Consider the following 22218-nt stretch of genomic DNA (forward strand, 5'->3'; position numbering starts at 1 on the left):
CAGGTGATTTAGCATATGCATGGTGGGGAAAATTCAAGAGAGAGTATTTTCTCTGTCTTCTTTCTTTTTTTAGAGGTTGGAAATACTTTAATTTAGTGTAGATGGATTTTCACCAGGGCATATCTTCCAGCCAAAACTAAGAAGAGCTAGACCCATGATCTAAAGAAGCTAACTCTTGGCACCCTAAGGGGCAAAACCTGCAAGAAGAAAAACCCCTGCTCTGCAGACATCATGAGGCAGATGGCATTCCAAAATGTGTGTGACTGATGCAAGTTTACAAACAATGCTTTACAAGCTGTCCTTGGTTCATACTAGCTGTTGTGGCAAACTAGTTCCCGGTGCCTGCAGTTGGTGCTTTGCATCGGAGTGGGGTGTACGCATATCTGTGGGACATAAATGCTTGCCTCATATTCGTGGTCATGGCTCCTTGGTCCCTTGCGAGCTGTCTAGATTTCTGTGGAGATTGAGGAGATATTGATTGGGATTCTGTTGGTGCATGCGCCTAGTAATCCAAGTGCACAGGCTTAGTCACAATTACTAACCCCCCCCCCCCCCCCCCCCCCCCCCCCCCCCCCCCCCCGCCCTCCCTCCAACACACCCACACACACAAAGAGGGCTAAAAGCATTCATAGGAAAGTTGATGCATCTCTGAGGTGATATCACCAACCTCCCATGCAAAACGTAAAGATTGGCGAAAGGAAAGCTTGAAAAACTGAAAAGGATCTGCATCGAAGCGAAGGAACATGCAGCCGTTATGTTGAGGTCACAGGGTCCAATAAGCCCACATAAAGAAGACCGCAAATCGCTGTAAGGAAGGCGGGAGAATGCTGAACGCCCAAAACTGTTTGTGGAAGACCACAAAGGGGAAACAGATCCGCATACAAGCTGCTATGCGGCGAAGAAAATCTCTAGTAATGCTACAATTCCAAAGCAAGTGAACCACTGTCTCTTCCGCAATCAAGCAGTGATCACACCAAGAAGACTCTTAAGACTAGCCGCAAGCCCATACAGCGCCAAGGCGTTCATAATCACTTGAACAGCAGCCTGGTAATTGCGAGGCACAAAGAAAGAGTCATCAACATAAAGCTTGCCCCATGAAAAGATGACCCAATGGTATCTACAAGCCGTGAAGACGACCAGCAGAAGTCAAATGATCGAGATGCATCAATAAAGGGTGTGTGGTAATAGCATATAACAGTGCATTAAGGGGACAGCCTTGCGTAACTGAACAACAAAAAGGCCAAGATTCCGCCAGTTGACCTTCAAGAATCCCCGAAGACAAACTGTGACACCTCATTGTAGCAGCAATGTAGTCCCACTGCACAGTGTCAAAAGCCTTCTCAATGTCAACTTGCATTACAAATACATCTTGCTACGTGTACTTTTACCTAAGTTGTTAGTGATTTGGCGACGTGGTATGAAACCATAGTGAGCTTGATGAATTCCAGCAAGAAGGTGATCTTTAATCCGATTCACCAGTAACTTAGCCAATATCTTATAAACGACAGGCATCAAAGTAATAGGCCGCGAATGAAAAAAATGCTCTCATAGTGCTTGCTTAGGCAACAATTTAAGCAAAGCCTCTTTCCATGATACTGGAAAGTCTTGTTTCTCCCATGCCACATTCATCATGAAAAGAAAAGGCTCTTTAAGAATCTCCCAAAAGGAGAGGAAGAACTCCACCGTAAGCCCATTTCAACCAGGGGATCGCCAACGGCCCAATGCAAGCAACGCACAATGCAACTCAGAATTCGTGAAAGGTTCCTCAAGGCATTGCTCATCCCGAGAAGAAATGATTGGTTGTACATGAGATAGCAACAACTGTCGTGCTTGACAAACTGTTGTAGATGGTTGAGGAGGAGCAGCATACACATGTCTATAATGCGAGACCATAGCATCCGTAAGCTCCTGTTTGGATGATGTCCAAGCACCTGAAGGAAGCTTTACACGCTTAATGTCTTGGGAAACCCTCGAGTGATGCAAATGCTTAAAAATTGTTTTGAAGCACAACCTTTATCCACAAAGGCTCATTGACGAGCACGCGTTTGCCATTTGTCAAGCTTCTGTGTTACCATATACATGTGGTAGTGATGTGTGTGAACACACTAGGACCGCCGGGGCATTTTTTCCCTCTTTAGGAGGTTTTTTCCCCCGAGCATTGTATATACGCCCATCACTCTAGGGCTATCCATAGCACACCAGTAATACACTCTCTATTGTGTGCCTTGAGCTTCCTTCGTCTTCTCCAAGCTGTGTTTCTCTGCAACCCTAATTCCAACAATTGGTATCAGAGCAGGTTGCGTCCTCCCGGGCTTAATCGCCAGCTGCTCCAGTACACGCCTGCTCACTTTCTCCGATTTCAGTGAGCTTTGGCGAGCGTTTGCAAGTCAACAAATACTTCGGGTGCTCAGATTTTCGATTTGGGCTCATTCGGCCTCCGTTTCCACTACAGGCAGTACTGCACAGGCTATTTCGTCATTTTGTGCAGAATTTCTGTCAGTACCGTTTTTTGCATAACAGGTGCCTTATAGTCTTCTACGGTTGTGCTATATAGCACGTGTTGTTCCCGCTCCGTTTCTCCTATTTTTGGGCAGTTTTCACATCAGGTGTAACATTTACCATGGCTGACAACAACACAGATGTGTTCAAGATGTTTGCTGTTGAGGACAGGTTGGATGGGAACAACTACCCTATGTAGGCTTATATGATGCAACATGTTCCTGTGTCAAAGGGCGTCTAAAACATTGTGCAGGGCATTGATGTACGTCCTGGTTCTGAGGATGTAGGCGATGTTGAGGATGTTGCAGGTCTTGCTGCAAGGATTGCTGCTGTTAGAGTTGTTTTGCCTACGGCAGAACAAGCTCGTTGGGATGTGAAGGATGCGCAGGCTCATGCATTGATTGCGTTGTCTGTGAAGCGCACCATTGTTCCTCACATCCGTTCAGCAAAATCTGCAAAACAGACTTTGGATATTTTGGTTGGTCTTTATGCAAGTCGCAATGAGGCTAAAATTGCTTTGCTGCGTAAAGAGCTGGAGTCGAAGATTATGCATGAGGAGGATGATATGGACACTTTCCTTGCTAGTGTCAAGGATATCAATGAGCAACTTATTTCTGCAGGAGAAGTCATTTCAGACAGTTCCCTTGAGTAGACTGTTCTTGATGCCTTACTAGATACTTACCAGACTTTTGCTAGTACTTGGAGACTTGTGACCCAAGGAAATCCAGAAGTTGTCAAGTTTGATGCATTATGCACATTGCTATTGCAAGAGTCACTTTCCAGAAAAAACAAGACTAGCCAACGTGTAGTTGAACAGGCTTTTATTGCTTCTCAGAGAAAGGGTGAAAATAGTAATGCATCCACTTCTTATGGTTCTGTTGCGAGTGGCAAAACTTCTGTTCCTAATGCTTCTGCTGACAGCACTTCGTCTGGCAATTTTGGTGATAAGGGCAAAAAGAAGATGCGTTGCCATTATTGTAAAGCTAATGATCACTTGATCAAGTCGTGTCCTAAGTTGAAGGCCAAAGAGGCTAAGAAGAAAGAGGGTGGTTCCACTGCAAATGCTGGTTCCACTACAAATGCAGCCATTGTTGAGTCTTCTGTGAAAGGAGACTGTGATGTTGATGTTGATGTATGCTGTCCATGATGCATGCTTGTCAGTTGCTGCAGATTCATATGTGTGGTATTTTGACAGTGGTGCTACAAAGCACATTACCTTACATTGTGAATTGTTTACCTCTCTCGAGTCTGTCCCTCATGGGAATTCTGTCACTTGTGCCAACAATGCCTCTTATCCAGTTCAGGGAGTTGGAAAGAAAATGCTTACTGCTGCAAATGGCAGTTCCTTCACACTTGTTGATGCACTTTACGTACCTGGGATCAAGAAGAATCTCTTGTCTGTATCTGCACTTGCTAGACTTGGACTTGTAGTCAAATTTGTGGATGACAGATGTACAGTTCATGATCTCAGTTTTGGTGATGAAATTGTTGCATCTGGGCTTTTGTGCCGTGGGCTGTATAAGCTCACTTTGTATGACAAGTGTAGACAAAATTTTGCAAATGTTGTTGTTGCAGATTCAAGGGCTATTTCAGATGCAAAACTTTGGCATGCACGTTTTGGTCATCTGAATTTTGTCAGTTTGCTGCGTTTGCAGAAATCTGATATGGTTGCTTCATTGCCGCCTCTTGAAGCACCTGTCAAACATGTTTGTGAAGGTTGTATTTTGGGTAAGATGCAGCGTTCTAAGTTTCCAAAGGATGGTTCAGTTCGGGCCACATGCAGGTTGCAGCTTGTGTATAGTGATGTTTGTGGGCCCATGCTAACTCCTTCCTTGGGCAATTACCTGTACTTCGTGACTTTCATTGATGATTACTCCAGGCATGCATGGGTATTTCCGCTTAAAGCGAAGTCCGAAGTTTTTATGTGCTTCAAACAATTTCTGGCTATGGTTGAAAATGTCTCGAAATGTACTATGGGCACCCTCCGTTCCGATCGAGGGGGGGAGTATATGTCTCATGAATTCAATGCATTTCTGGCTAGTCGTGGTATAAACCACCAATGTACAGTGCCTTATACACCTCAGCAAAATGGTGTTGCTGAGAGGAAAAACAGGTCACTGACGGAAATGGCACGATGTATGGTCAAAAGTCAAGCTTTGCCGCATTCTTTTTGGCCTGGAGCCATCATGTGTGCCACTTATGTACTTAACAGGTGTCCTACGAAAGCTTTGCAGTCTATTACTCCATATGAAGCATGGCATGATAGAAAGCCTTCTATTGAGCACATGCGTGTTTTTGGCTGTTTGGCATATGCTTTGGTGCCACAAGTGCAGCGCAGAAAATTGGATGATAAGGCTGTCAAATGTATTTTTGTTGGTTATAGTGCTGAAAGCAACGGTTACAAGTTGTATTATCCGCAAACAAAACGTATTCTGGTTTCTCGCGATGTAGTGTTTGTGGATGTTCAGCCCTTGCTGTCATGTACTAGAGACAGTAATGTAAGCTCACAGGACATTTATGACACTTTGTTGCCTCTTTTCAGTGGTGGAAATACGAATGTAAGTTGCAATGAGGCAAATGTACAGCCTATGGGGGTTTCTGAAAATGTTTTAGACCAGCCTATTACTGAAGCATATGTACATGATGTACTTGATGAGGAAAGGGTTGAAAATGAGCAGGCTAGAGGTATGCCAAAATGGTTGGTGCACACTTTGCGTGACAGTAAATTGGATGCACCTTTATCTAGTCGTACTCGTTCAGGCTCTCTCCATGCATCTTATGCATCAGATTGTTATGCTTTGGCTGTGTCTAGCCTACATGATGATGAGGAGCCTCTGTCTTTTGATGAAGCACAAAATTCAGAAAATTGGATGGCTGCCATGCAATCAGAATATGATGCACTTATAGAAAATGACACATGGAGTTTATGTGATTTGCCTCCTGGCAAAAAGGCCATTGGTACGAAGTGGGTTTACAAGTTGAAACGCAAGCTAGATGGTGAGATCGATCGCCATAAGGCTTGACTTGTTGCAAAGGGTTATGCACAACAAAAAGGCATTGATTATGAAGAGACTTTTGCTCCCATTTGTCGTATGACTACTGTGCGTTTTCTACAGCTCATTTTGGTTGGGATGTATATCAATCAGACATTGTTACTGCTTTCTTGAATGGTGACATAGTTGAGGAAGTTTATGTAACGCAGCCTCGCGGTTTTGTCATAAAAGGACAAGAGGACAAAGTGTGCAGATGTAAGAAGGCTTTGTATGGGTTGAAGCAATCTCCTCGTGCTTGGTATGAGAAAGTTGACACTCATTTGGTTAAACGAGGCTTTCGTATAACAGTTCAACAGAAAGCACATTGTATGTAAAGCGTGAGGGTGATGTACTTCTCATTGTGGTTCTTTATGTTGATGATTTGCTGATCACTGGACCAAATGAGAGACATATTGCTGAATTTAAGGCTGATTTGAACGATACTTTCAAGATGAAAGATTTGGGGCTGTTCCATCATTACTTGGGTATACAGTTTAAGCAGTGTGATGGTGGTATTGCCTTGTGTCAGAAAAGTTACATAGAGACATTGCTATGTAAGTTTGGACTTGAGGATTGCAAACCTATTGCCACTCCCATGGAAACAGGTTTGAAGTTGAGTCTACATGATGCTGGCGATCCTGCTGATGTCACTCTTTATCAAACTGTTGTTGGGTGCCTCATTTATGTATGCAACACGAGGCCGGATATTCAGTTTGCAGGCTCACAGGTCAGCAGATTGTAGCGCGGATAATGTGTCGTGCTCTCTACAGTGTGGGTGCCCCTCAGTGCAATGTGCGTGACAATCTCACTCAAACAAATGGAAACTCTCTCAAACAGAATGAAACACAGAAACAATGGATAACAGAGACACAACAGTGGACGAGAACATGTGGACTCGACCAACTCAAAGAACCATGTACAGACTCTGGCGTGGCAGCACACTCAGCTCCAGCCCAGGACTCACAGGTACAAATGGGGTGTCGAGGCTCAGATGTGCAGGGATGGTGAAGCAGTGCTCTGTGTAAGACTCTCTCTAGACGACTACGTACAAGATCCAACTGGCCCAAAACGACTACTCATATGTATCACCGTAAAGAGCCACCAACGGCTCATAAATGTCAGCCATGTGGTGACCTGGCCACGAGGTCCACTAGGCCACCGTCGGTCATCGGTAGGTACCCTGCCACGTGTCACTCCCAGACCATACGTCCGTCCAGAGGGTGCGTCCAGTGTGAACCAGTCCCGGTGTAACCCACTGTCCAACTGTATGTCTTGTGAAGTGACACTGTAGCCAGGGCTACAGGTTGCCCGCCACAAGACCGCTCACCGTCTCGGTGAGAGGAATACTGAAGAAACTGTGAAAGAAAACCACTAGGTGCTGCATCCGTACATTTCTTGAAGCAGGTGCTAGGCCCAACCATGACCTTACATGCCTCAAAAGTGGAGTAAAACACTGTCCTGCTTGCAACGCCTTAAGCCTTTGAATAGGCAAGAACCCAATATGATTGCATAGTCCAAGAATCCCAATCGGCAAAACAGACTGAGGCTCCTCAGCAAAGAGATATGCTCGGTTTGGATCCAATGCATCTTTATCCTCCATAACTATAGTGAGAAGAAAATGACCTGGTCCGCACTTGCAGATGAAATTGTCGAAAAGAGGGACGATCAGGAGCTCGAGTAATAACGCGATGCGGTTAAGCTCCATCTTAATGGCAAAACGAAAAGCATTAACGACATTGTGATGGCAACCAGGTGAATGGGAAATAGCCAAAAAGGTTCATAAACTTGCTGCTGTGATAGGATTACACAAAATTTCTCTGCCCCTTTGTGCAGCATGCCATGTATTTACCATGACGAGGATCACATTTTGCCATCATTGACGATGGCTCAAATGCGTTGGTTATCTCTGCAACGGACGACTGCTCATGATAGGCCTTAGCTGCCGAAATCACTGGGGCATATGATGAAAGCATGAAGTGAATTCTGGGGTAAGTAACCAGGTTGGTTCATCAATCACAGTGGGCTCTAAATCAACAAACACAACTCAAGGAACATGCTTTCCCGCTCCCATCTTGTCTCACTGAAGAAGGTGTTAAAGGAATCATCACCGCCACCAACAGTCTTGTTACTGGGCATCTGTCCATCTGGATAGAGCTTCCAGTAAGCATTTTGACCTGGATGCCAATCTGACTAGAGGCGAGGGGGACTAGTTAGGGCCGAGGCAAGGGAGGAGGTGGGTAGGGGCGAGGGGGGGTAGGTAGGGGCGAGGGTGGGGAGGGAGGGCTAGATAGGGGCGAGGGGGAGTGGGTAGGGGCGAGGGGAGGTGAGGGGGAGGGTAGGGGCGAGGGGGGAGGGTGAAGGGGTGGGTAGGGGCGAGGTCAAGGGAGGGGAGGGTAGGGGCGAGAGGGGGTAGGTAGGGGCGAGGGGGAAGGGGGAGTTGGTAGGGGTGAGGGGAGGTGAGGGGGAGAGTAGGGGCGAGGGGGGAGGGTGAAGGGGTGGGTAGGGGCGAGGGCAAGGGAGGGGAGGGTAGGGGCAAGAGGGGGTAGGTAGGGGCGAGGACTTAAGGGGGTGGGTAGGGGCGAGAGGGGGGGGTGGGTAGGGGCGAGGGCTTAAGGGGGTGGGAGCCAATTGGATTGGGTAGGGGCCAATGGGAGAGGGTAGGGACCAACTCGAGAGGGTAGGGACCGATTGGATTGGGTAGGGGCCGATTGGAGAGGGTAGGGACCAATTCGAGAGGGTAGGGACCGATTGGATTGGGTAGGGGTCGATTGGAGAGGGTAGGGGCGAGGGGATTGGGATTGGGTATGGACCAATTGGAGAGGGTAGGGGCGAGGGGGATTGGGTAGGGGCCAATTGGAGGTGGATTGGGAAGGGACGAGAGAGGAAGGGTAGGGTGAATGAAGGTTGGGTAGGGGCGAGTGGGCAAGGGGGAGGGACTTAGGGCGAGGGCGAGGGTAGTGATGGGGACTAGGCGAGGGGGAGAGTAGGGCGAGGGCGAGGGGGAGAGGGGGAGGGAGGGTGAGGGACAGAGGGTAGATAGTGGCAAACAAAGAGCACCCAGCTATTAGTAGCAATACAGCTATCAAGATCTTGGAATTCATCTTGCAGGACGGGCTCTGAGAAGGGAGTTTGCTAGACACAGAGGAGAGCTTTCTTCTGGTCAAAGAAGCAGACACCAAAAGGGTTGATGTTTTAGGGGGGGTGAACTCGTGTAGAGGAGGTTTCTTACTTCTGCTATGCTTCTCCATAGGCTCAGGTGGCACATTAGATTTAGTTACTGTGGAATCATTTGAAGAGGGTGTTCTTTCAGGCGAAGAGTGAATAGAGACTCCATAACAAGGCATAGATTTTGTGGCCTCCAACCACTCGAGCAAATCTTCATCTGACCCTTTAGGTGTAATAGGCTGTTCTTGTTTAGGTTTGGTTTCCATTGACAAAGAAACTTGCTGCACCACGGGATCCATACCACCTTCTGAGAGAATGGGTTGCATCGAGGAGCGAGAATTATGTATCCACATTGCATCATTTCCCCAATCGTGGAGTGCTTTAGTGTGTCGCAGCCAGGGTCTTCCAATAAGCAAGGGATAACCTCCCTCTACCTGGGGAAGATTAACTACCACAAAATCCAAGTTAAAAGTGAAATCTTGTACCTTCAGAGGCACCTTGTCGACTATGCCCACTGGGTAGACTGTTCTCTGATCGGCCAATGTAACAGTGAAAGGAGCAGGTCGGGTAGGTAAGGCTATCATAGTGAATTCGAGCATCAAATTGATTCCAGATCCTCCATCAACGATGACGCCGGATAGCTGGTGCCCAAGAATAGATACAGTGAGGTGAGGACTTTTATAATCGATGAGGGGGGCAGATGGATAGGAAATCAAATAAGACTCTGAGGGCTGTACAGGGAGGTGCCCGCCACTAGGCCCAGCCCCCGGGTACAGAGACTGAATGACTGACAGGGTGTCACTTCTAAGTGTTGCGTCGAGCCTTAGCATGTCGTATAGTGACACCTGCTGAAAAGTATTTTTCAAGATGGCTTCTGTTGTGGGCTTGGCGCCTTCGAACTGGGCTCCCTTTGGGACCTTAATCTGTTCCAAGTCAGCCACTGCTTCCAAGAAGGCTCCATCAATGTCAGATAACAGGGAAGTTGGTTTGCTCTGAGCAATTTTGAAGGACTCGTCCTTTGGGTCAAATAGACCAGCTTGAGGAAGTGGGGAGTGGCGAGGTGGACCTGTGGGCAGACTGAGACCAAGAGCTGCTCTTTGTGCCCGAGTAAGGACACGAGCAAGCTCCTCCACTTACAGTGGCTTAACCACATGAGTAGCAGGTGATGGTTGAGGCATGGTGTTCACAGTAATCAAGTTTATCTTCGGGAAGGTGAATTCTTGCTGGTTCTGAGTCGAGCTTGAAGAGGTGGATGCCCTTTGCGTGGGACAATCTTTACTGTAGTGATCCTTCGAATCAGGGCAATGACGACAAGGAGGGGACCCCTCAGGTAAAGGACACTTGCTCTGATAATGCCCATATTCTCCGCATCTGTAGCAGAGTATGGGCCGATTGGAAGGACGAAACAGGGGGACGAGGTGGTTGCTGCATGGAGTTGGAGGCTGAAGTGTAGAAGCTCTGAGGAGTTGAGGTGGCATTAGCATTATAAAAACTTTGAGTCGGGAAAGTACTTGACATACCTTGGACAACAGGGGTATTGAGCAAAGGTGGCATGTAGTTGGGATGGTTGTAGTGGGAAACCATGTTGGATGCTGGTGCTAACCCCTGTTGGAGAGTAGGACCAAGACTTTGCTGTATTTTGTGCAATCCCTTTATATAGTAGCAATCCTTATCTTCATGACCCGATTTTTCGCAGAAGTGGCAATAAGAGCGAAGGGGACAGTCCTGTGGAGGGTGTCCTGGAGAGAGGCATGAACTACACCATACCATAGCCTTAGTCTCCTGCTGAGACCTGAGCTCTTCTAACTCTCTTTTAAGTTGATCATAAGCCTCTTGATGTGGAGGCTTCTCCTGGCTGAGAGAGAAGGATCTCTCTTCGTGAAGGGCCCGTTGTAACTTTAGGGCTTCCAGTTCCCTTCTTAAAGAAGTCAAGGGGTTTGATGGACTGTCCATGAGTACAGGGGTAGTATCTAACTGAGGAGAGTTAGTGAATTGCCTTCTTGCTCCCTCTATTCTAGTAGCAGTAGCAACAAAGTCCTCCAGACTGGCTTCATGACGGAGACTTTCTCTGAGCTTTTGTTGAGAAGTCTTAGGCAGAGCCTTCTCTACCAACTTCTTCACCATGAATTCCCCCGGTTGCTGAGGCAGCTCGGCGACCAGGGACTTTGTTCTGGTCATGAGCTCTGCAAATGTCTCCTTGGGCTGGAGCAACAGGTTGGCCAACTCATCTAGAATCTTCTCTTGATAATCCCCTGGTCGGAAAGCTTCACAGAACTGCTGTCTTAACATGGTCCAAGTAGTAAAGTGGTTTTCGGCAAACTGACTGTACCATTTATCTGCAAGACCATCGAAGGTGGATGGGAAGAGCACCAAGTATGCGTCTTCTCTGTTGAGGCCACGACCTCTGCAAAGAGAGACAAACCTCCGAGCATGGTCGTCTGCATCTTCTGCGGAGAGACCTTTAAAGGTAGGGAACTTGATGTTCACCTTTGCCAGAACACTTGTGAGCTCCTCCATGGCCTCTTGCTCCTGAGTCTGTTGCTCACTAGCTTGCTGTAAAATGGGGGAGAGCCTTACCGGAGAAGGTGACCTGGAGGATGTAGAACCGGTGGAAGGAATGGAGGTAGCCGTATGAGTAGGTATGGGTGATGGGGTTAATATGCTTCTACTAGGCACCAAGGGTTGACGCCGTCTGTGGTAGTACTTCAGAGGACTCAGTAGTGCACGTTGACGCTCCAAAGACCTCCTTGTATGTGTCATGCAGTAACCGCCAACCCCACCAAGCTTTGGGCAAGAATACCTTCACTTGGGCAAGACAATCTTCACTTGGCTGAACATTGGTCTAGACTCTGCTAGACCAGGGCGAGTGACTAGACCACCTGGCCTGGACCAGGACGAGGAAGGACTAGACCAGGGACGAGAAGGACTAGACCAGGACGAGCACTGGGTGGCCCAGGGCGAGAGAGGACCAGACCAACAAGGCGAGAGACTAGACCAGCTAGATTAAGCCGTCAAGGGTGAAACTGGACCAGACCAACAGGCTGCACAGGCGAAGCAAAGAACCCAGCTACTCCACAGAAATGTCAGAGTTCCACTCGGCAAAAAGCGGGCTGGTCCGTGCATTGCAGCCATGTTGATAGACAACTTTTGGCATGTACAAAGTAGTGCATAAATGCACGGGCATGTTTACATATAAATGTAAATACATGCATTTGGAAGCTTCACAATATGGTTTTGAGTTCCAAACATGATGCGACGTGTACACATTGTAAACAGTCATGCTTGCTTTTCGGCAGTCGCGCATATGTACGTGCTTAGACAAGGTGTTGAAGCCTTAGATGCGGTTCCAAGTGGCTTCTTTTGGCTCTAGAGTATGTGTTTGAGATTTTTAGAATGTGAATAATGTAAGTGGGAAGTGTGGGCACTTCCATCCCACCCCAAAGGTTTGACATGTGGTACACATGCGGTAACTGTCTATTTGCGACGCGTGATATGCAGCGATGCGCGAACCGCCTTAGAAGTGGTCAAAAGTGGAATGTGGGTATTGTGACATACCTTCCTCTTGAAAGAAGAGTGATCGTCCACAAATAAACCTGCGAAACTCAATCAACTTAGCTCGGAAATCCGAGGGTCATTCGGTTTTCTCATTCCATATCAGAGCTCTTGATATTCTTGCGTAGCAACGTTGGCCATCACACCCAGACCGCAGTGATCTGTAAAGGGGTGTCTCGATGCACTAATATTACATAGCTAGGCAATCTCACCCAATTTGGAATATATATGATTGGCACATCACAATGCAACACAGATGATTACAAATCCCCTTGAGTTTCGAGGTCCCAGGCCATGAGAAATTCAAAGACACACATCCCCCATGAATACTCCCCCTGTAACGGAAGTTTGGGCCATGAGATTGAGAGGCTTGCGACAACCAAATGCTCCCTAGACTGCAACTTACATCGCTTGGAGGATCCATTTAGAACTAAACGCTCCCCAGACCGCAGCATGCGTTGTTTAGAGGTGTTAATACACTAACATGAATACTCCTCCCAAGAAATGGCCGAGCCATGAGATATTCAGACACTCCTCCCAGACCAATGTCCGAGGCATGAGTTAATCAAAATTTTTAATCACAATTTGCTCTTGAATACTCTTCCCAGCTGAGCCATTATTGATCCAAAGGTTTTCACAAAAATTATTGAAACCAACATCAAAACCAGACTCCAACAATCTCAAGCAGGACCAAGACAAGTTCCAAACAGATCAATTCTATGTCAAACAAATTCTAAACAAAATTTTCAAACAAGTTCAAAACATATCTAGCTGCAAATCAAACTTAAAATCATTTGACGTTGGTCTATGAAGTCAAACTTCGACGACTGGCTTGTCCTTCTACAGGAAAGTAATGGTACGGTTCCAGATGGGGATGTTGGCGTCATTGTGGTCATGCCAAAGCATGCCCAAACTAAAGTTTGCCTTGCCATGGTACCCTTGGATGGTGACCAGAAGAGCATCAATGAGGGGTACAACTTTTTGAGTTTGCTCTGTGGCGTGCTCGGTCTTAATTTCTCCAACAAGCGATCATACTCAAAGTCCATCTGCTTGTGGAATTTTGGATGGATGAAGTTCTCCTTGGCTCATGGGTGGAAGAAGAGCTCATGGGTGGAAGAAGATAAGTGCCTTGAAGCCATTGATCTTCCCATATGTTTTGCATGATTCTTTGGAACCATCGAGAGAGATGCCATATTAGCAGGAGGTTGCTTTGGAGGCTTATCCCCTTTTGTAGGACATACATAGGAGTTGTGGCCCGTCTGGAAACATTCAAAGCATTTGCCTTCTTAGAGTAGAGTTTCTTGTTGCGAGGTGTCAAATGATGTCTTGCCGATTGGGTTGAATTGTCACGAGAATCCCGAGAATTTCTGCATTGTCGAGGATTCTGAGTGTTTGCCGGCTGATCTTCCGTAGCAAACTCCAAATGTCCTTTCATAAGTTTGTAACAGACCGCAACATGGTCCATTTAGACAAACAGTAATCCTATAGAGGTGATTGCAGCCCAATGGTATAGCGATTCCATTGGTCCTCTAAGGTTCTCAGTTTGAAGAAAGACACGGGCAGGTAAACATGGAGGAACCACCGATTGTTGTCTTTCGTGGTCTCCGTGGCAAGCTTTTTTAGGTTACCCCATTCTGCGAGAAGTTGTACTTAAAAGAGAGATGCCATATGGCTCTGCAAAAATAGCCTTGAAAGCTTGCCATGTCCTTGGAGCATGCTTCTTGGTAGCTATAGAACTCCCAACATTGCATAGCATTATCTTTGAGAAAACCGACAGCTCGAGAGATCTTTGATTCTTCGGTGTAGTTCCCTGGGACATAGATGTTGTCAAACTGTTGCAGGAGGTGTAAGGCTTTCTTTCTATCCTTCACGCTTGAAAAGGTGAAGAATTTTACTGTAGATCCACCATTCTGGAAGTCCTTTTGTTGATACTGTCAAACTGTTGCAGAAGCTGTAAGGCTTTCTTTCTATCCTTCACACTTGAAAAGGTGAAAAATTTTACTGTAGATCCACCATCCTTGAAGCCCCTGTATTGATTCGGTGCCAATCCAAGATGTGGATAATAGGGATAAGCATACGGCCTCCAATCGTTATATCCAGGCGGCATCGATGGCTGAGGTGGTTGCACGGGGTAGACATCCGCTGGTGGTTGCACCATATTTCTGAAAACTCCCCCGATTGAAATAGAGGAATGAGTAGGTTGTCGGTTAGAATCCCTTGTGCTTTCTTGTACCGGAGGCGTGGGAACAACGTGAGGCATTAGAGGAGGAAACATGTAGTTCAAAAACTGTTGAAAGCTCTCTAGAATCAGAGGTTCTACTGAGGATGCCTTAAGAGTATATCACGGAGTTCGTCGAGGAGGGGATGCAGATACTCTGTAGAAACGAGAAGCGCCATCTTGTCTGTTTGTTCTTGGAGGGTCCGGTATACTTTTAGAAAAGCACGTGCTTGAAGCTATGACACCACTGTAATGGGAGGGCACCACATGCCAAATGAAAAAGAACAGACTTCTAGCACTTCAAAACAACTGAATAGAAAGAGAGAGAATCCACACGAGATACGGAGAGGTGGAGTTCCACTCCCAAACGGCATTGGCCCCAAACCCGGGCGCCCCTTTTGGTATTTCTTTATATTGCTCGACAAGGTACAAGTTATGGGAACTCTGTTCTACTTCTCCATGCGTTAGAATGCCAAAAAGAGAGCCCACACGACATATTGAAAGGCCCTTGGCCTATCCAAAAGCATCTCACATGAAAAGCTACTATTCTAAAAGCTTCTAGTAAAAAAGCAAGCACCCCATGGGCGGTCCGTACAACGCTGCCACAGTAGCAGATACCTCGGCAAAACGCAGAATGGTCCGTACACAGGAGCCACGTCATCATCTCCACACAATTGATCTTGTGCCGGCTCTTTTGAGAGTTTTAGGCCCCTCGCCCGGTTCCTGTAAGTTGGGCAAGGTTAGGATTCAAAATCCTAACCCTCTTTGGGTTTTTGGCCCCTCGGTCATCTTCAGTAAGTTGGTAAGAACTTCTTTTGCTTCTTCTGTTAAGGTTTAGGCCTCTCGACGAGGATGTTGGCTAGGGTTAGGATGAGGGAGTCCTAACCCCCTTCGTCTTCAATGGTGTAGCAGGGCTACAATGTCACTTGCATAGGACAAGCAATTAGTTATAGTTGGTCTAGGGTTCACACTAGATGGACTCTTGCCTGGGCAGTGACAGGTGGTAGTGATACGGGTGGTGTAGTGGAAACCGTGGCGAGACCACCACCACCACCACCACCACAGTTTGGAGATAGACTTAGTTGGATTGGGGATATTTTTTTCTAGCCATTGGTGGCTCCTTCATAGTAACAGGGAATGGGCAGAACGCATCCTAAACGTTCTGAAATGGTGTTTCAAACGGGTCCGGCTTCCGAAACAGAGTCTGGAACGGAACGCCGTTCGGGAACGGGGTGTAATTGGAACGTCGACCCGGAATGGGTGGGGGGGAACGGCACCCGGAATGGCAGAACAAGAATCCGAAACGGTCAACCAAAAAAGTCAATGTTTTTTTAACTGGCCATTTGGGGGCATGTTTGGGGTTGTTTGGGGGCTATTTGGAGGGTTGAGTTGGGGCTGTTTGGAGGCTCGTCTCACCTCCTCCTCAAGCTCTCGACATCTCTATTGAGCTACTCTCCTTGCTGAAGCTTTAAGCTTGGACATGGAGCTCTAGATTCTACCTGTTCTTTTTTGGCGGAAAGCGCAACACCCTCAAAGAACAAATGTGGCTTCTACCTCTCTTTCTCAAGCTCTATCCCTCCCTCTCGTGTCTCAAGTTCTATCCCCCTTCCCCCCCCCTTTTGCTCCTGCTCCTGTCGATGTTGTGTAACTCCTCTCCTCAATCGCGGGCGTCTAGATCTCCCTAGCTCCAATGCTCGGTCTATGGGAATGCCAGTAGCGGTAGTATTAGTGCGGGCAGAGCTCTGCAATGGTGTCTGCTCCTCTGGGGATCCAATATCTAGTGTAAAGAAATCTTTTATCTGTCTCTGGGACCGTTTCTCTCCAGCTCTCCTTAGTAAAGTGTCTCTGTGCCTGTGTAACTCAAGTAGATACAGTCCAAGACATCTCTGATCCACATAGCTCATGACCCTAGATAGAGGCCCAAAACCCTCTCTGAATAGACAATGAAAACGGCCTCGTATCTCGTATTAAACTATGCAATGACATATGTAATGTAATCTGTCTCCGGCTCTAGATGACATAAGCGGCATATCCTGCTATCTGCTGGTATCCCTTTGAATTTGCCAGTTTCAATCTCGAGTTGATGTGAGGATGTGCATATCTGGCCAATGGCACAACGCAAGCCATGAGAAAGTTGTGTGTCCATATAGCTAGGTGGAATCACAAACCCATCCCATGTGAGGTGGAGAAGATGCTCTCTATAGAAAGCCATCTTCGTGCCCAACTCCTGTACCGGCTCTATCCATGTCCTCCTCGTGTCCAGCTGGATCAGATCCTGACGAATGACTAGTAATCTCCACCTGTGTCAGAGACATCAAGGGTGCCTGTAGAGAGTACTGAAAAGGAGGCAGCGTGTCCATGGTGAAGCCATGTGTCTGAAACCATGATGTCATCTGTGCATACCAGCATGATGTATCCCCTTGTAGAGCTAGTTGTCTGGAGGACTCTAGGGCCAGCGTGGCATATCTGTCTCTGGTAGTATCCCATAGGCTGTGTACAAAGGAGACTGATCTGGTAAGCGCCTCAATCTCCATAGGGGGGGGGAGCTAACTCCGCTCGAATGATATCATGTGGTACGGACGCCTTGGCTCTAATCAGCCGAGAGATCATAGATACCAAGGGCCTCTCCATACGTCTCCAACCATCCCGGCCTACAGAAGGTCCCCAAACCTGCACCCCATATAGCATAGTAGATGCAACCAAAGTATCAAAGAGCCATAGCTTTGTCCTAGGTTCCTGAAACTGAACCTGCGAACACATCCTCTCTAGTCATCCCAAAGCCGTATAAGCTCTAGTCAGTCTAGTCTCTGCTGCTCTTCTCAAAGAAAATCTCGGCCCATTGAAAACTGCCCCCAGGTAAGTGTACGCATTTGTATACTCCACAATCTCCTGACCATATGTGTGAGTAGGTGCTGATTTCCTGATCCACTGTGGTGTGGTGTTAAACACCATAACCTTGGTTTTACCAAGGTTTACACACAATCCACTATCCTCTGAAAAACTTTGTAGTGCATCTAAATGTCGCTGCATACCCTCTGGTGAGTCAGATATCAACACAATATCATCATCATATAACAACAATGGGATCCATGTCCCTGCCAGCTAGGCACCTCTGTCACCCTCTCTGTCATTGTAATCAGACACCTCATCAACATACATACCTAATAGAGTAGGAGACAATGGGCAGCCCTGTTTCACCCCAATAGTAGAGTGAACTAAATCAGACACCCCTTCCGGAGTGCGTACATGTCCCATCACTGATCTGTACAAAGCCATAATCCCCTAGATCAACTCTATGGGCACCCCCATCTCCTGTAGTCTGTGCATCAATCGAGATCTCGGTACCATGTCAAATGCTTTGCGGAAATCCACAAAGCTACAATAAATCCGTCTCCCATGTGACCTGCCCTCCTCAATGATGGCTCTGAGTGTCAAAATATGATCAAGAGTGGAGAAACCCCTCCTGAAACCGGCCTGACCCTTTGCGCGCACCCCCTCATCCTCTGCCCAAATACTCAAGCGCTGCTCAAGAATGGATGCATACAACCGTGCCAATGTGTGTCCAACCATAATAGTGCGGTAGTTCCCAGGCTCTGATCCCCTGCCTTGAAGATAGGTACAATAGTAGACAACCTCCAAGTCTGAGGTAACCACTCACACATGGCACGAGTGAACAACACTGCAAGAACCTGTATCAGCATATCCCTAGCATGTATAAAGTGCTCCGCTACTAGACCGTCATGATCATATGCTCTCCGGGTCCTCACTGTTAATGGCCCTCTGTACCATCCCAGTGGTAAAGAAGGTGCTCGTAGCTGGGCATGGCTCTGTAGGGTCTGGAAGGGGTTCCTATCCAGGACCGTATATAACGATGTCGCATACTGGCCCCACACATCAAGTGAAGTAATCACTGGGGGAGGGGAGTGCTCATGAAAGAGTCGCCATGCCTCTCCTGAATCCCTACTCAAGAACATTTGATATAATTCTCGTTCTATCTGAGCCATGTAAGCTCGCTTCTTGCGTCGCACAAGTCGCCGGGAAGCAATCCGAGACTGTCTGTAAGTGATGACTCATAAAAGAAGATCCCTCTGAAGCTGGGCTCTCATCTCTCTGCACTCCTCATCATACCAACTATTCTGGCATGCTCCGAGAATATGGTCTCCTGTCCGGCTGGGTGTGTGGGTATGCCACTGATGCAGCACCATGCAGTGTCTCAGTCCGTAAAGTGGTGCACTCCTCCATTGAGAGGCATGTACCAGCTGTGCCTTTCCATAGACGGTCCCAGATCTCTTCTGTATAAACGGAATCAGTAATGTATAACGAGTGTGTGACCTGCCTCTTGATGTCTGGGCTATACTATACCGGAATGAAACAGATAGTGTCAAGAGAGCATGATCTACTGCTACGCCCACTGGCCTTGCTCCCACTGTGAAATCCTGAATGCAAGGGATGAAGCTCGGCTGTGTTATAACATAGTCCACGTACTGGCCCCATGTCTGTGTGGAAAACATGTGAAGTCGGCTGCTCCAGGAAATCGCTGTAAGCGGTTAAGTATGGCTAACCCATGTGTAGTCGTCATCTCTGTGAGGTATCTCCCATACTCCGTTTGCTCTCTGTCATGTGAGCGTCTGTCAAGCCCCAACTCCTCCTCATCCAGCTCTCTAAGCATCTCATCTCAAGTGTCGTAGAAGACTGTCTGAGAGTTGCTCGTTCGGGCATTGAAGTCCCCTAGGAGGATGATATCACCATCCCTAGAAAACTCCCATATATCATAGTCCAGTATAGAGAAAGGCAACTGCCCTTTAGATGCAGCATATACTGACGTACTGGGAGAGAAGTAACATATGGCAATGTATAGAAATCGACTTGTGTCAGCTCTCAACCTCACCCACATGTATCTAGCATGGTCATCTCTCCATACGATATGTAGTAGTGGCTGTAGCTCCTCTCTAAATAGCACTGCCACTCCTCGTGAACCTCTACTCCCATGCGCAGATCTCGTGACTGTCCTGTGGGTTGTCTCCCATCTATCTCCCCCCACATGTGGCATCACCTGTCTAGGCGCCTGGTGAGTCTCCGAGAAGAATACAATGTCCCTGTCTCTGAAACTGTCCTCAAAAATGCCCCAACATCCAACCTCATAGACCCATTACAATTCCAAGTAGCCATCTTCAGTGTGGTCCCATAGGTCTCGCACAGTCATGTAGGGCGTCTCTCCATATGACCACTCTTCCTTCTCTGTAAAAAGCTGTCTTCCCTTTTTCTCTTGCGGCCCTAATCTTTGGCATGACTTCCTGCATGTAAGCAAGCTGTGAGAGGGTGAGATCGTCACCAAGGATGATACCAGTCTTTTTGAGAGTGGGCCTCCTCCTCAAAAATTCCTCCTCAATAGAGGGGAAACGCAATATGAGAGCTCTTCCTCTCGATGTTTCCCCCGTGCCTCCACTTTTCTTACCAACTCTCCATGCTCTTGTGTGTCGCTTTTTGCATCCCCATTAGTACCATGAGCTCCTGTACTTCCTCATCAATTTTGTCCCGATCGTTGAGGCTGCTAACCCTCACATGCAAAGCCCTCATACCTCTTCGTTGTTCCTCCTCAAGTGTCATGATGATGGTGGTGGGAGTGGGGATTGATACCTCCTTGCCTTTGCCCTTCTTTGCGACCGAAATCCACTTCTCCACTTCCTCCACTTTCTTATGGGTTTTGGTAATCATATCCTCCACTTTCTTATGGGTTTTGGTAATCATATCTGTCCATGAAGACGTTTTTACTTCCTGTTGTTTCTCCTCTTCCTTAATGGCTTGCATTTGCTCTTTGATTACCTTGAGTTCTTCTATCACTGAGGGTTGGATTTCTCCCTCTTCTAGTCCTCCATTGGCTCTTGCCTCGGCTAGGTCTCTCTTGAGGGTAGAAGTGTAAACTCCCCAACGATGGGATGCTGGCTGCCCAACGCTGGCCAAGGAGTGGATGGTGATCCAACTCTGGGCTTCCACACTGGTTCGCGTCAGAGAGAGTGCAGCTTCAGCAGGTCACGCGCATTGTATATGTGATTCTCTGGGCTTCCACGCTAGTTCGCGTGAGAAATGAAATGAAATGAAATGTTATATTAACGTCTTCAAAAGGCCAAAATGACCTATGAGACCAAAAAGTTACAATTGGTGAATCTGATACCATGTCTGAGTATGGAAATTACAAAGTTACAAAGAACTAACACTAAGACGCTGAGGAGAAAGGAAATTGGGGGGGGGGGGGGGAGGGGGGGTGTTGTTGTGGGTCCAAATGAAATTTCTCATCGGTCGCTGTCGGATCTCATCAACCTCCTCCATGGTCAGTACTCTGGTTGGGCGTCTTGCATGTCTAGCTAGAGTGATCTATATCTACTATTGCAGCCTTTGTCCGTAGTGGGAGACCCCCCGAGGTCGTGGACATCTGGATTTGCCAAGTTCCGTGGCTCGATCAAGCAGTGTACCTCTAGTATGAGTAGGCTCTGAGATTTGTTGTAATGACTGTTCCGTTGGCTCTCCTCTGGCTGGTGTAAAGAAATCTGTGATTCGTCTCTAGGACTGTCTTTCCTCTGATGTTCTCAGCAAGCTCTCCCTAAGTTTGCTAGCTTTAGCAGGAACAATCCGAGACACCTCTGATCCTTGTATCTCATGACTCTAGAAAAAGGTCCGAAACCTTCTCCGAACATGTAGTGGAAGCGGCCGCGTATCTCATAGTATGCCGGGTAGTGACATGTGTAGTGCAGCTCTGTCTCTGGCTCTAAGTTGCATAGGTGACATATCCTAGCTCGTGCCGACACCCCTCAAAATCGGCCAGTCTCGATTAGGAGCTGATGTTAGGATGTGCGTATCTGTCCAATAGCGCATCTTATCCCATGAGATAAGTGTGTGTCCATGTATGCAGGCCTAGTCACAAAGCAGTCCTCCGTGAGTTGGAGAAGATGCTCTCTGTAGAAGGCCATCTTCGTGCCCAACTCTTGTGTCGGCTGTATCCATGTGCTCCTGGTATTTAGCTGAATCAGATCCTGACATACGAGTCTGGTGATCTCTGTCCGTGTGAGAGACAGGGAGGGTGCATCTAGGGAGTATTGAAGCGGAGGTAATCTATCCATCTTGAGACCATGCGACTAAAACCATGCTGTCATCTGTCCATACCAACATGTTGTATCGCCTTGTAGAGCTAGTTGTCGAGATGACTCCAAGGCAAGCCGAGCGTATCTGTCCTTGTGGAGATCTCATAGACCGTGCATAAAAGAAACTGATCTCGTCAATGCATCCAGGCGGCTAGCTCGGCTCGGATAATCTCATGTGGTATTGAGGCCTTAGCCCGAATCATCCGAGCGATCATAGAGACCAGAGGCCTCTCCATACATCTCCATCCATCTGTGTTGCCAGATCTCCCATGGTGGTCTACTGAGGGTCCCCATACCTGAACTCCATAGAGCATAGTTGGAGTCACTAGAGTGTCAAAAAGCCAAAGCTTTGTTCGCGGTTCCTGAAAGTGAACCTGCCAACACATCCTCTCCAATCCTCCCAAAGCTGCATAAGCTCTGATACCAATGTAAGGTGCAGCGGAATGAATGTTGTATTTTCTCAAGATGAGTGATCCAAAGTTACTCAAGGTTCCTTATAGTTCCTATGGAAGGGAGAGCCTTCCGTTCTTAGTAGAGAGCGCTGTGATCACGAACAAAGTGAGTGGACACTGTGCGTGCAAGTGTATGAGACTGAGAGAAAGAGAGACGAGAGATA

General features: G+C 47.4%; 1 protein-coding gene across 2 annotated transcripts in view; it reads left to right on the top strand.

The window, feature by feature from the left end:
- LOC147436212 (uncharacterized) overlaps window positions 1-22218 on the top strand; it is a 125807-nt gene that overhangs the window by 82986 nt on the left and 20603 nt on the right. The window lies entirely within an intron of this gene.

The sequence above is a fragment of the Adiantum capillus-veneris genome, chromosome 18 (assembly GCF_014529385.1).
Source record: "Adiantum capillus-veneris isolate H3 chromosome 18, ASM1452938v2, whole genome shotgun sequence".
NCBI lineage: Eukaryota > Viridiplantae > Streptophyta > Polypodiopsida > Polypodiales > Pteridaceae > Adiantum > Adiantum capillus-veneris.